Raw genomic sequence first — 12,426 nt, 5'->3', positions numbered from 1 at the left:
ATATATGTTATATTATTAATAAGCCCAGAAACCTGATTTGTAATATACCCCCCCCAGGTTTTCTGCCCCATCAAAACCTCTTGTAACACACTCTATGCCTCCTTAGATGTTGCCAGCACCAAGGGAAATTATACCCCATTAGCTGAGTCCTACCTCACTCCCCTCTTATTGTTGTGTCCTTGAATATATATATATATTGAATACATATATTGAATATATGTATACACACATATGGTTTACAGGACACTTCCTATAAAACATTGGAAAGATGTTGAGAGCTGTTTCCTCCCATTTTATAATCCTTTCTAGGGCTGCGATTAAAGGAGTGCACCACTGTGCTTAAAGGTTTGCACCACCCGGTTTCTATGGCAACTAGTGTGGCTACTGGATTAAAGGTGTGTGTCCCCATTACCTGGTCTGTAAGGCTGACCAGTGGGACTGTTTTACTCTCATATCTTCAGGCAGTCTTTATTAAAATACAACAGAAATTCCACTACATTCCTCTTTTTGTATAAAATGAAAAAGAAGGCTATAACTAATAAAAGAGAACTATATACAATAAAAACAATGACTATATGTAATATATACAGGCAACAAATACATCAATAATGTCTAATCAATTTACACTTGACAAATTCAGAGAAAATGTTTTTTATCTATCCGACTTTGGTGAGTCCAAAGTCTTATACCTAATTTACTTTTTTTTAAATTCAAAGTGATTTTGTTGCTCGTGTACACAAGGGAATTTATGCCACTAAAGCAGAGGTTGTGGATTACTCATATTTCCAGTTGGGTGGGAGGACCCGCTTGGTCTTATAGTAACGAGCCAGCCGGTGAATTCTGCTCTCTCTCAGAATCAGGCGGAATTTAGCATCCTTATCCTTTCTGTTCCTCTCAAGATGCTTTCGGAGGGGACTGCCTTCTTAATCAACTGGTAGAGATCCTCAGGGAGATCAGGGGCAAGGCCTTTGGATTTAAGGATTCTCAAGATTTTATTACCAGTAACAAAACGGACCTGGGCCACACCGTGTGAGTCCCTCAGGATCACACCTATTAGGGGGGAGGGAGGCCTTTCTTGGCCAGTTTGTAAATCTGTTCCTTCACGTCGTCAGACGTCAGCTTCAGCCACGTGGGGACGCTACGGAGGTAGGGCAGCACCCACTGGGACAGGCCCTTCCCGGAGCGTGCACACGACCCATGATGGCGGAGGTCTGACAGCAAAGAGAGAACGAGGGAGGAAACTCCTCAGGAAGCCAAGATATGCAGCTTTACTTTCTATCATAACTTGCTTTCTGTGTCTGATAAACTATAAGTATAGCTATCTGATCTTCAACTCCCTTGGAGACCTAAGAAGGAAATAATATTATCTGAGTAAGCAGGAAGTGCAAGCAAGCAACTTCCAAAAAATGTGAGTAATGACAGAAACAGCTGACTGTGTAAACAGTCACCAAAGTTCCTCTGCAACTCCGGGGATACAGGCCTAGCATATTCAACAGACTTTTCTGTGAAGCAGGGTATTTTGTGTCCTGCTTGTCTAATTAGGACAGCATAATATCACCAGTCAAGGCAGGGCCATTTTCTTGCCCAGTGGCTTATTTTTGCCACAAAGAAAGTAAACTCCATGTGGAGTTTCTTCAATGCCCATTATCTTCTCTGAAGTAAATTGGTGCTGCCAGGAGCAGACATGTCTCATTGCCATAAAAAAGAAAAACCTAGGTTATTAAAACATCTTAAATGCCATATTCTGTAGATCTCTGAAGTGTTTGAAGATGACCTATCTATCTAAATTATATCTTTGTTTGACCTTGAGAACATACCTAATATGACTACAAGTTTGATTATGCTAGGTGATTAACTACTAATCTATATTTCTTTATTATCCCAAACAGTTGATAATAATAATTTTTAAGGACTAGAAATTTGAATTACATTTTTGTTTATTTATTTATTTTATTTTTTTGTTTTTCAAGACAGGGTTTCTCTGTGGCTTTGGAGCCTGTCCTGGAACTCACTCTGTAGACCAGGCTGGTTTCAAACTCACAGAGATCCGCCTGCCTCTGCCTCCCGAGTGCCGGGATTAAAGGCGTGAGCCACCATCGCCCGGCCTGCATTACATTTTTAAATGAGCTGTATAGGTACAATACCCTGAACAAGATTAGAAATGTATGTACAATTTTTTGGAGTAGGGGAGGGTTCAACCTGAAGATCTGAAAAGCAAAATAGCCAGCCACTGACTCTTACCTCGACATCAGTCTGAAATGGCAATCCTGTCTCCCGGAATCTCAGATTCTGACCAAGTTTTCATCGAATCATGCTTCATTTGACACCCAAGTTTTTGGGGCATAAATTTGAAGAAAGGCCATTTGCCTGAGGCTTTTTAGCCAGGAGCCCAAGCCAGGGCTGGGATTGGAATCTAGTTCTAGGAATTGGAACCCAAACCTAGCCACCTGGGTTCAGGAGAAAAAATAACGCTCCCAGCTCCCATCCACCCCAGTTTAGCTTCCAGGTAAAGATGGAAAACTCACAGATACTCTGGATACTGTATGTTATTGTGCTGTCTTTGAATTGTTTGACTGCTGAGGAAGGAGCAACAGCTGCTAAAAAACTTTTGATTATAAATGCTGCTGGACTAATCCAATTTATAATTTTGAAAATGCCTTGACTTCAAAATTTAATTAAAAAGATATGCTACTTTGCAAAAGAAGTTTTGCTTTTGTCTCCAGAGGAATTGAGAGGCTGTGGATTCATTCTGAATTACAAGTAAATAAGGTTTGATCAAAATGCCTTGACTTCAAAATTTAAGTCAAATGATATGTTACTTTGGAGATGATGTTTTGCTTTTCTTTTCACAGGAATTGAGAGGCTGTGGATTCATTCAGGGTTAAAAAAATAAGGTTTGATCAATAAAGATGCCCTGAAAAATCTCCAGTGGGAACAGATGGCCCAGATGATCCAACGTTTCAGAGTACATTTGTTGCAGTTTCCCCTGAGTTCTACATCCAGAATAGCGTCAAGATTGCTGGCTGAAATGATCCAGCCTCACAGAATGCTCCAGTAAGGCCTTGTGTTGAGAGCTGTTTCCTCCCATTTTACAATCCTCTCTAGGGCTGGGATTAAAGATGTGCTCCACTGTGATTAAAGACATTCACTACCCAGTTACTATGGCATCTAGTGTGTCTCTAAGTCTGACCATTGGGACTGTTTTACTCTCAGATCTTCAGGCAGTCTTTATTTATTAAAATGCAATTGAAATGCCACTACAGAGAGAAGAAAGGATCATATCACAACAGGCAAACTAAAGAATTAGATCCCGTTGAGATTGGCTGAATTCATACACGGCTGGTGAGCTATACAGTAACTTAAAGGAACACAGCTTGTCTAGCCCATGTTGAAGTTTCATTTCCTAGACACCTGGGTGAAATGTACTGAATTTGCATCTATTCATTTGAACTGTGACAAGAAAAGAGTAGCCAAGGGACACTCTCTGTCTAAAGATGTCCTGAACAGGTAAAGGAAGTCAAATCTCTGAGAGCCCAGAACTCAGTTAGACTGAAGATATATACAATCATTTTTCAAAGATTTATTTATTTATGTGTTTTATGTATACAGTGCTCTACTTGCACATAGCACCTGTGACAGAAGAAGGCATTAGAGAGAAGAGGGCATTGGATCCCATTATAGATGGTTTTGTTTTGGTGGAGGCCACTTGTTGGTTCCTGGCTGCTTAGCCCTGAAATAATCACACAGAAACTGTATTAATAAAATCACTGCTTGACTCATGAGCCCTAGCTTCTTCTTGGCTAACTCTTACATATTAATGTAACCAATTTCTATTAATTTGTGTATGGCCACGTGGCTATGGCTTACCAGCTACAGTTCTGGCATCTGTCTCCAGTTGAGCTCCATGGTGTTTCTCTGACTCTGCCCTTCTTTCTCTCAGCATTCAGCCTAGCTTTCCCTGCCTACCTATGTTCTGCCTTAGCTCTGTCCAAAGCAGTTTTTTTTTTATTCATTACACACAGCACACAGAGGGGACTCACATGTCAGTTGTGAACCACCATGTGGTTACTGGGAATTAAACTCAGGGCTTCTGAAAGAGGAACCAGTGCTGTTAACCATTGAGCCATCTCTCCAGCTTCTACTATGAGTTTTATTGTCAACTTTTCCAATCTATACTGACTTCTGAAGTTACCTAGGGGGTGATTTCTGAAGAATGGGATGGTCCCAGATGAGAACATCCTGGTGCCCAAGCATGTAGCTGCTGTATAGACTGTTATGGGAGGACCATTCACATAGTAGTTACAAGAGAACTAACCCCAGCTGGTCTGTTATTCCCTGTTGCTGTTTGTATGAGTATACGGTAGCTCCATGGTCTGGCACAAATCAGGACTCGCCTGATTTATATAATAATGCCTGAGAGTTTTCTAGATAAGTGATTTAATTTAGCATACAGTTTTAATTTATACTATGTTAATGACTTTCTAATATGATTCTTTTCTTTCTCAGTGTGTTTTGGCTTTTGTATTGCACAGATAATTTCTTTGTTGTGTGTACAAACATCTGTTGGGTAAATTAGCTATGTGTGCTTGTTGTTTTAGTTTGGAACATACAAGGTTCAAAATAATTTAATTAGGTATTATCAGACACACACACATACACACACTTTTTTCTTAAAACATCAAAGCAATCTATACATTCAAACGTCTAAACACTGCATAATGTATGACCAACAGCCCACTGAGAGAATTCTTTGGAATGAGAAGGAAGAGGAAGGGAGAAACAATGAGACACTGAAACTGCTTAGTGCTTCTTCTGTGACCAGCACTTAATACAGAAATACATTAATTTTTCTAATTTACAAAATTAGCTAATATATATAAATTTTAAATCACTTATTATGCCTGTGAAATCTTTAACACATACAATTTTAAACAAATAATTTCATTATTTGAATAAAGCATAAATTGCTATTGTTGTTAAATGTTAAGATTGTGTTTATCTATGTTCATAGCAGCATTATTTCACATAGCCAGAACCTGTTAACAGCCTAAATGCCGCTCAACTGAAGAATGGATAAGGAAAATGTGGTGCATTTACACAATGGAGTACTACATAGTGGGAAAAAATAATGACACCTTGAAATTTGTGGGCAAATGGATGAATCTAGAAAACATCATACTGAGTGAGGTAACCCATACCTAGAAAGACAAATATTATATGTACTTACTTATAAGTGGCTTTTAGACATAAAGTAAATAAAGCCAGCATACAAATCACAATCCCAGAGAACTTAGACAACTATGAGGACCCTAAGAGAGACATACATGAATCTAATGTACGTGGGAAGTAGAAAAAGACAAGATCTCCTGAGTAAATTGGGAGCATTGGGACCTTGGGAGAGGGTTGAAAGGGTGAGGAGAAGAAGGGAGGGGAGTGGAGAAAAATATATAGCTCAATAAAAACAATTAAAAAAGATTGTGTCCATTTGAGATCTTTCAAATACCGTTGTTATGAATGTTACTAAATTTTTAGTTACTCCTTTATGATGGATAGCTCACTAAACTGATGTTCCCAGGGCAAAAGACTTTTATAGACCTTAACATAATTAGCTGCCTTCTAGAGAGATGGGTGCGTATTTCTAGTCCATGAGATAGCAGATATTAACACACCCTCATTGCACTTACTCGTACGAACCTTTAAAGGTATTTTGTTGGTGGGAAAAGTAAAGATTTATTGTCTAATTTGCTAACATGAATTTTGATGCCGTCACTATTACTAGTCATTTAAATTGCTCACAGAACACAGAAAATTAGGACCAGAAGCTTCCCCCATTCTCAGATGAGGGTATTAGTGAACTAGTTCCGGTGCTTGGGATCTTCCGTCTGTTTCTCCTGGCTACCTTTGTTACTCACGGCTCACCATTCATGGCTGTTGATTTGCTACCAGGCGAATCACACATAGATAGTACGTGTGTTTCCATGCAGATCTGACCCAGCACAGAGGTAAACAAAGGAGGAGACAAACTACTGAGTCAACTGTGTTATGTAGTAGATTATGTTAGCACGTTACCCAGCATCAACGCAGAAAGCAAACAAACAGGCAGGCCAGACAATGACCTGTGACCGTTGTTAGCAATTTGAATGACACATAATGCTAAAGCCAACAGCTATGCAGAGAACTGTTTCTTTTTGTGAGTCAACAGGGGTTTTGGTTTATTTTACAATACCTGTCAGATCATAAATGTAGACTTATAAAAAAGCATACAGGATATTTAGGTAAATGTCATATGTTTCTTAAATTGGAACTCCATTCAATGGTTCCTGTCTATGAAAACATTAAAATAAAATGTTTCTGGCATCTGTAAGCTCCCCACCTTTGGAAACTGGGCTATCTGATAAAAATGATATCTATAATAACACTATTTAAAAATTCTTTCCCAGAAATTAAATTATAATAAATATCAACTGTAACTTGGGATTTATTGATGTCAGATAAATTTTTTAAAAACATTAAAATTCCCTACTTTTATTCTGGGGATAGCATTTGATGATCTTGTCTGGGTCAGTGAGCAGTCCCACCTGCCTGCATGTAGGAGTTGCAGTTATAGAGATGGATCCAAGTACAGACAGAGCTGCGTGAAGTAGTAGAACGGCCTGGTTCGAAGTGCTAACGAGCTGTATGACTACAGTCAATTTGTGAATCACTCTTGGCTTTGATCTCCTGGTCTTTCAGATTTGGGCAAGACAAGATTATCAGGAACCTCATAGAGTTCCCGTGAAGAAAATATGATATTGTAGCGGAATCCTTGGGGCAGTGCCCAGCACAGACTAGCCATTCTGATTACTACATCTAAGCAATAATCCATATTATCATTTTTTGAATAATTGTTACTACTAAAGAAAGTATCTGCTGCTCCCTTCTTCATCAAGCTCATATTTCACGAATAGCATAGATGTGATTATAACTATGTTTCTGAACCCGTCTGCCAATGAATTGTCTGAAAATGCAATTTGGCTGAAAGGTCTAGGAGGCCTGAAAATCTCCATGGCTGGTCCAAGACTGTGTGTTGAGATAGGGAGCTGCAGGCTGCGTCCCCGGCACCCGGCTGCCCGCATGGCTAGCTTATGCCCCGAAATAATTACACGGAAACTGTATTCTTTTAAACACTGCCTGGCCCATTAGTTCCAGCCTCTTATTGGCTAGCTCTTACATATTGACCTAACCCATTTCTAATAATCTGTGTAGCCCACGAGCTGGCTTACCAGGAATGATCTTAACCTGCATCTGCCTGGAGTGGGAGAATCATGGAGACTCACTGACTCAGCCTCTTTCTCCCAGCATTCTGTTCTGTTTACTCCGCCTACCTAATTTTCTGTCCTATTAAAGGGCCAGGGCAGTCTCTTTATTTAACCAATGAAATTAACACAAAACAGAAGACTCTCCCCCATCAACAGTGACTAGCTTTCTGTTCCCAGAAAGATGGAAGAGTATGCTGATTTCAGTGGCTTGTCTCCAGAGTCAAGCTAACTTCAGGGTGGAGGAGGCCTTGGCACTTCCCAAAGAGACTGCAGGCAGTGTGTTAGGTTCTAAACTCTAGTTGCTCATGGAAGCAACCTTGGAAGGACCTCTGTGACTGCCCCTGCCTTTTCCCGGCTGTGCTGACCTACGGCTAACTTTGTGGGCATCAGACGGGTGGAGTCACCTGTAGTCCTGACATCACAAGAGTAGTGTGCAGTTTTAATGCTCTGCTCTGGTTATCCTGAAATTCTTAACAATTTGAACTCTTAATCTTTATCTGATAAGACCATGGAGAATGTGCTTCAGGAGAGGGGGTAGTGTGTGTGTGTCTCTGTGTGTGTGTGTGTCTCTGTGTGTGTGTGTCTCTGTGTGTGTGTCTCTGTGTGTGTGTCTCTCTGTGTGTGTGTGTCTCTGTGTGTGTCTCTCTGTGTGTGTGTGTGTCTCTGTGTGTGTGTCTCTGTGTGTGTGTCTCTGTGTGTGTGTGTCTCTGTGTGTGTGTCTCTGTGTGTGTGTCTCTGTGTGTGTGTGTCTCTGTGTGTGTGTGTCTCTGTGTGTGTGTGTCTCTGTGTGTGTGTCTCTCTGTGTGTGTGTCTCTGTGTGTGTATGTGTCTCTGTGTGTGTGTGTCTCTGTGTGTGTGTCTCTGTGTGTGTGTGTCTCTGTGTGTGTGTCTCTGTGTGTGTGTGTCTCTGTGTGTGTGTGTGTCTCTGTGTGTGTGTGTGTCTCTGTGTGTGTGTGTGTATGTGCTATTTCTTGTTGTGCCGTTAACATAGAGATTCATGATACTCATTTACACAGAATTCACAGGGACCAAAAATGTGTGGGAATTGAGAAACTCAAAGACAAACATGTTGTGTCTAGAACCAGGAACTGTGTAAGCAGATGCCCTGACAGTCAGACGTCACACTCCCAGTTTAGACCAGAACTTCAAACACAGAAGGAATGAAACGACATTTTAAGAAAGAACGAAGGACTTGTTCCTTTCTGTTTATGTGTTACTTCTCTGTATCAGTCAACCGCTTCATGAAAATTAACCTGTAGAAGGGCAGACAGAATGACCTATACTTCTTTTTCTTGTCCTTACTTTTCAGTAGGCCAAAGGTCGAGAATCTTGGTAGAATGCAATCATATAAAGGGTGATGTTAATTTCTTTTTAAACCAATGTAACCTTTTTATTGATTCTTTGGGAATTTTACACCATGCACTCCAATCTTTCCCATGTCTGCCCTTCTCATCCTTGTGATCCCCCCTCAAAAACAGTAAAAAGTCTATTTTTTTGTTTTGTATACACTCACTGGAACATGGTCCAACTCTCAGTGGTCTGCCCCTTAACTAGCACTGAGTCCTTCCCCTCCTGCACCCCTCCACAAGCCATCAGTTGTGGAGAGTGAATGTTAGCAACCCCATCACATTTTTTTAAAGTTCGGTTCAATGGCTTCCTGTCTACGCTGTTACTTTTGTGTGTGTCCTCAGAGAAGCTTCCTAGCCTTTCTTACATTGTTGAAGGTCTGTGAGTGAAGAAGGGACACGTACTCCAATTATCCCCGACTATGAATTTTCCTTACGGAGAATGCTATGGACAGCACAGTGGATGGTTGATAGCAAGCTCCACTCTCTGTCTGGCTTGTAGGGCTGGCCTCTTTTTCCCTGGTAACCTGGGAACATAGGGAGAGTATGGGGACAGGGCAGAGCTCTGCGGAGTGGCAGAAGACATATTTATTTCCTTAGCCCTGTTGCCCTCTATTTTCTGCTTTAAAAGCAGGATTTGGACATAAATGGGGACCATTTAAGATAGGAGAGGTTTTTCCTTTTGTATGTGTGTTTTCCCTCAGCCTTGGTAGCCAGCCTGCACATAACACACTTGGAGCCTAGTATTGTAGTTTAAGTCTCCTCCCCGTGTGTCTCCCTCACAGCTTTTACCAGGGCTAGATGGCATTTGAGCAGGGTATTAGCTTCTTTTGCTTTGGGTTCTTGGAATCTATGTTAGTGCAGTTCTTGAGGCTTTATCATGGCACAGAGTCCAAGTGGCAATCCCAGTGTAGACACAGGAATAAAGGCCTCTGCAGTGGAGATAGGCAGACCTTTGTCTCTAAGGAGATTTTCTGGGCTAGAATGATCACGGTCACCATCTGCTATCCAGGTGTCCATGGGTGAGTCTGAGTATTAGCACAGGAGATTAGAAAGTCTGTTGAGTTCCTAGGTCTTCTGTATAGACTCCTTCCCCAGCTGGAGTTTGAACCTCCAGCTCAGGCTGACTCCCTCACTCAGCATGAACTTGCTCAGTTAGGAGCATCTCTGAAGTTGTCTTTTTTTTCCCTCAGTGGAATAAGGCTTTCCTCTCAAGAATACCTTTAAAGACTAAAATCTAGCCAGGCGATGGTGGCGCGCGCCTTTAATCCCAGCACTTGGGAGGCAGAGGCAGGCGGATCTCTGTGAGTTCGAGGCCAACCTAGTCTATAAGAGTTAGTTCCAGGACAGGCTCCAAAGCCACAGAGAAACCCTTTCTCGAAAAACCAAAAAAGAATAAAATCTAGCTCTTAGACTGCTAGGTTCAGAGGGAGACCTGCTTGTATGCACAGCTTTGGTCATTTGTTTATGACTCTAAATTGCCATTCGGGCTCCAAGTGCAAAGTAGACGGCTTTTCTTTGGATCTCAGGCTCATGGGAATTTCCTGCCATTTGGGGAATTCTCCCCACACTTTTAGGACAGTCCTGTCAACAGTAAGCAGATGGGGAGAGCTGGAGGGAGGCAAGGGGGTAAGCAGAAGTTTATAAGGCATAGAGGTAGAACAGTGGGCAGTAAAGTTGGCTATGTGTACTGAGAGGACAAAGAACCCATTGTGTCGTGGTCTGCTGCCAGCCTGGACCATATATTAATTCTCTGGACCAGCCAGGGAGATGTGGGAAATAATTGAGACAATTCATATGGCTTTATCGGGAGGGAGATTCTCAGGGATCCCCCATGAAATCCCGAGTTCACATCCTGAAACTTCCTCCTTGTTTATTCTCCAAAACATAAACTGAGGGGGAAATTCATTAGCATTCTGTTTCCTAGGTAACCAGGCGATGTCTTTGGTCATGTCCACACCTTTCTATGCCCATTTTGTCTTTCTGCCCTTTATGCCAGCTCTCTCATGCAGGCCGAATTAACACCTCTATCCCAGGTGTCCTCCTAATTACAAAGAAGGGGCAGAACAGCATTAGCGTATCCTGACCCTTTGTTAGCAGTGTGGAAAGCCAGGTGACCACCTCCTGTGGCAGGTGCAAACTATGGCTTGACAGTCTGGCCGCCATACAATGTAGAAAAATCTTGCCCCACATCATTGTGTCCATGTTTGACTAGTGAGCTTAGGGACTTAGCCCTGGGGAGGAGGAGTCTCCACTGTTTCTGCCAACAGGCTTCGAGCTTGTTTTGCCTGTGTATCTGATGCTTCTTTCCCCATGCCTTTATTCTGCTGCCACAAAGCTTCAGACGACATGCCCGATGGAAAATAAGGCATCCTCAGGGCAGATGTAGTAAGATGGTAGGTAGAGGAGAGACTAAGGAGTTGTTAGGACCGACAAGTGACACACAGGCACGGAGGAGCCCCACAGAGCTAGCGAGAATGAGCTGAGCAAAGGGACACAACCGTGAGAGCCACCTGAGTACTCAAAGCCAGCATAGTGGGCAGAAGGAGCAACTCCGGGGTTTGGATGGCTAGAATGGGGTGTTGGGATTTCAGATTTCACAAGGAAGTGGTATAGTGGAAGCATGGGGAAGTTAAAACGGTTTTGTCTAAGGTATTTGTCAAAGCATTAAATAAATACTATATCACTCAGAGATTCTAGGAGGGTTGGAAGAGGATGTTGCCACTCAGTGTCTGTCTTAGATAAGGCTGGCAATGGCAGTGAAGAGAGGGGATGAGACAGCGTACACCAAAGGCAGAGAACAGAGTGTTACCAATGCGGCAAGAGTGAGACCCCAGCAGGTGAGGGCCACGGGCAGGAGATAAATAGCCATACAGACAGAGCTTGAGTGTGGAGTTTATTGAGATAAAGGGGATGGGGGAGGAAAGAGAGAAATGGAGAGAAAGAGAGAGAGAGAGACAGAGAGAGGGGAAGAGAAAAAAAGAAGACACACACAGAGAGAAAGCTACCTTCTCAGAGAAAATGGCAGAAAGGAAGAGTTAGGCGGGACTTGTCTCTTAAAGGGATCTTTTGCACCTGCATACAGACTAGGATCCTGGGCTGGCCAGGGTACTGCCTGAGTGATACCTGCCAGTTGACAGGGCAGACCAGCATAATGCCTGAGTCCTAAGAAGAAGCATTCAGGAAAGATTACAGGTGCAATGCTCAGATCAAAGCATCATTCAGGAGCTTTGTGAATGTTCTATGCATCCTTCCCTGGTACATGGTACTTGAGAGAAGGGACAGGGTCTTTTGATGCCAGTGAAGAGAACAGGGAGTGAGCACAGATAACGTCATGATCGCAGAGGACAAAGGCCAGGTGGGACATAGGCACTTATTAGAAAATCCTGTTATTTACAGTGTTCCTTTAAATATCCCTCTGGGGAGTTTAATTTTCCATTTGGGTGAACTCAGTGGAATGTACTCTGGAATAGTGAGATCTTCATAGACAGGTAAGAACTAACTTCTGAGGAGAAAGGGGATAAATGTCAGCAAGTAGCTAAGACAGAAAGCAGAGCCCAACAGAAGAACACCATTTCCATGAACTCTGAATCATCAGGCAGCTTGTCACAAAACGGATTACATGGGGGGAAAAGCTAAGCTTTTGCAATGAGTAATCTCTTAGAAATTTCCCAGGCAAGTCTTATGGCAACCATGTACTAGAGAGCTGAACTTGGACCTCAGACATATTTGTTCACTGCAACATAAGGTGGCCCTCTTACCTGGCATGTGACTTGGTGTTC

At 42.2% G+C, this 12,426-nt stretch overlaps 1 pseudogene; it reads right to left on the bottom strand.

The window, feature by feature from the left end:
- Positions 1-746: 746 nt before the first annotated feature.
- Positions 747-1,199, bottom strand: LOC121451464 (annotated as a pseudogene).
- Between the last annotated feature and the right edge of the window lie 11,227 nt (positions 1,200-12,426).

Source organism: Microtus oregoni, unplaced genomic scaffold, assembly GCF_018167655.1.
Source record: "Microtus oregoni isolate MIOR12 unplaced genomic scaffold, Mior012 000000F_ref0000247, whole genome shotgun sequence".
Classification (NCBI taxonomy): Eukaryota; Metazoa; Chordata; class Mammalia; order Rodentia; family Cricetidae; genus Microtus; species Microtus oregoni.
Note: the sequence above shows the minus strand (reverse complement) of the source record. Positions and strands in the feature narration are given on the sequence as shown.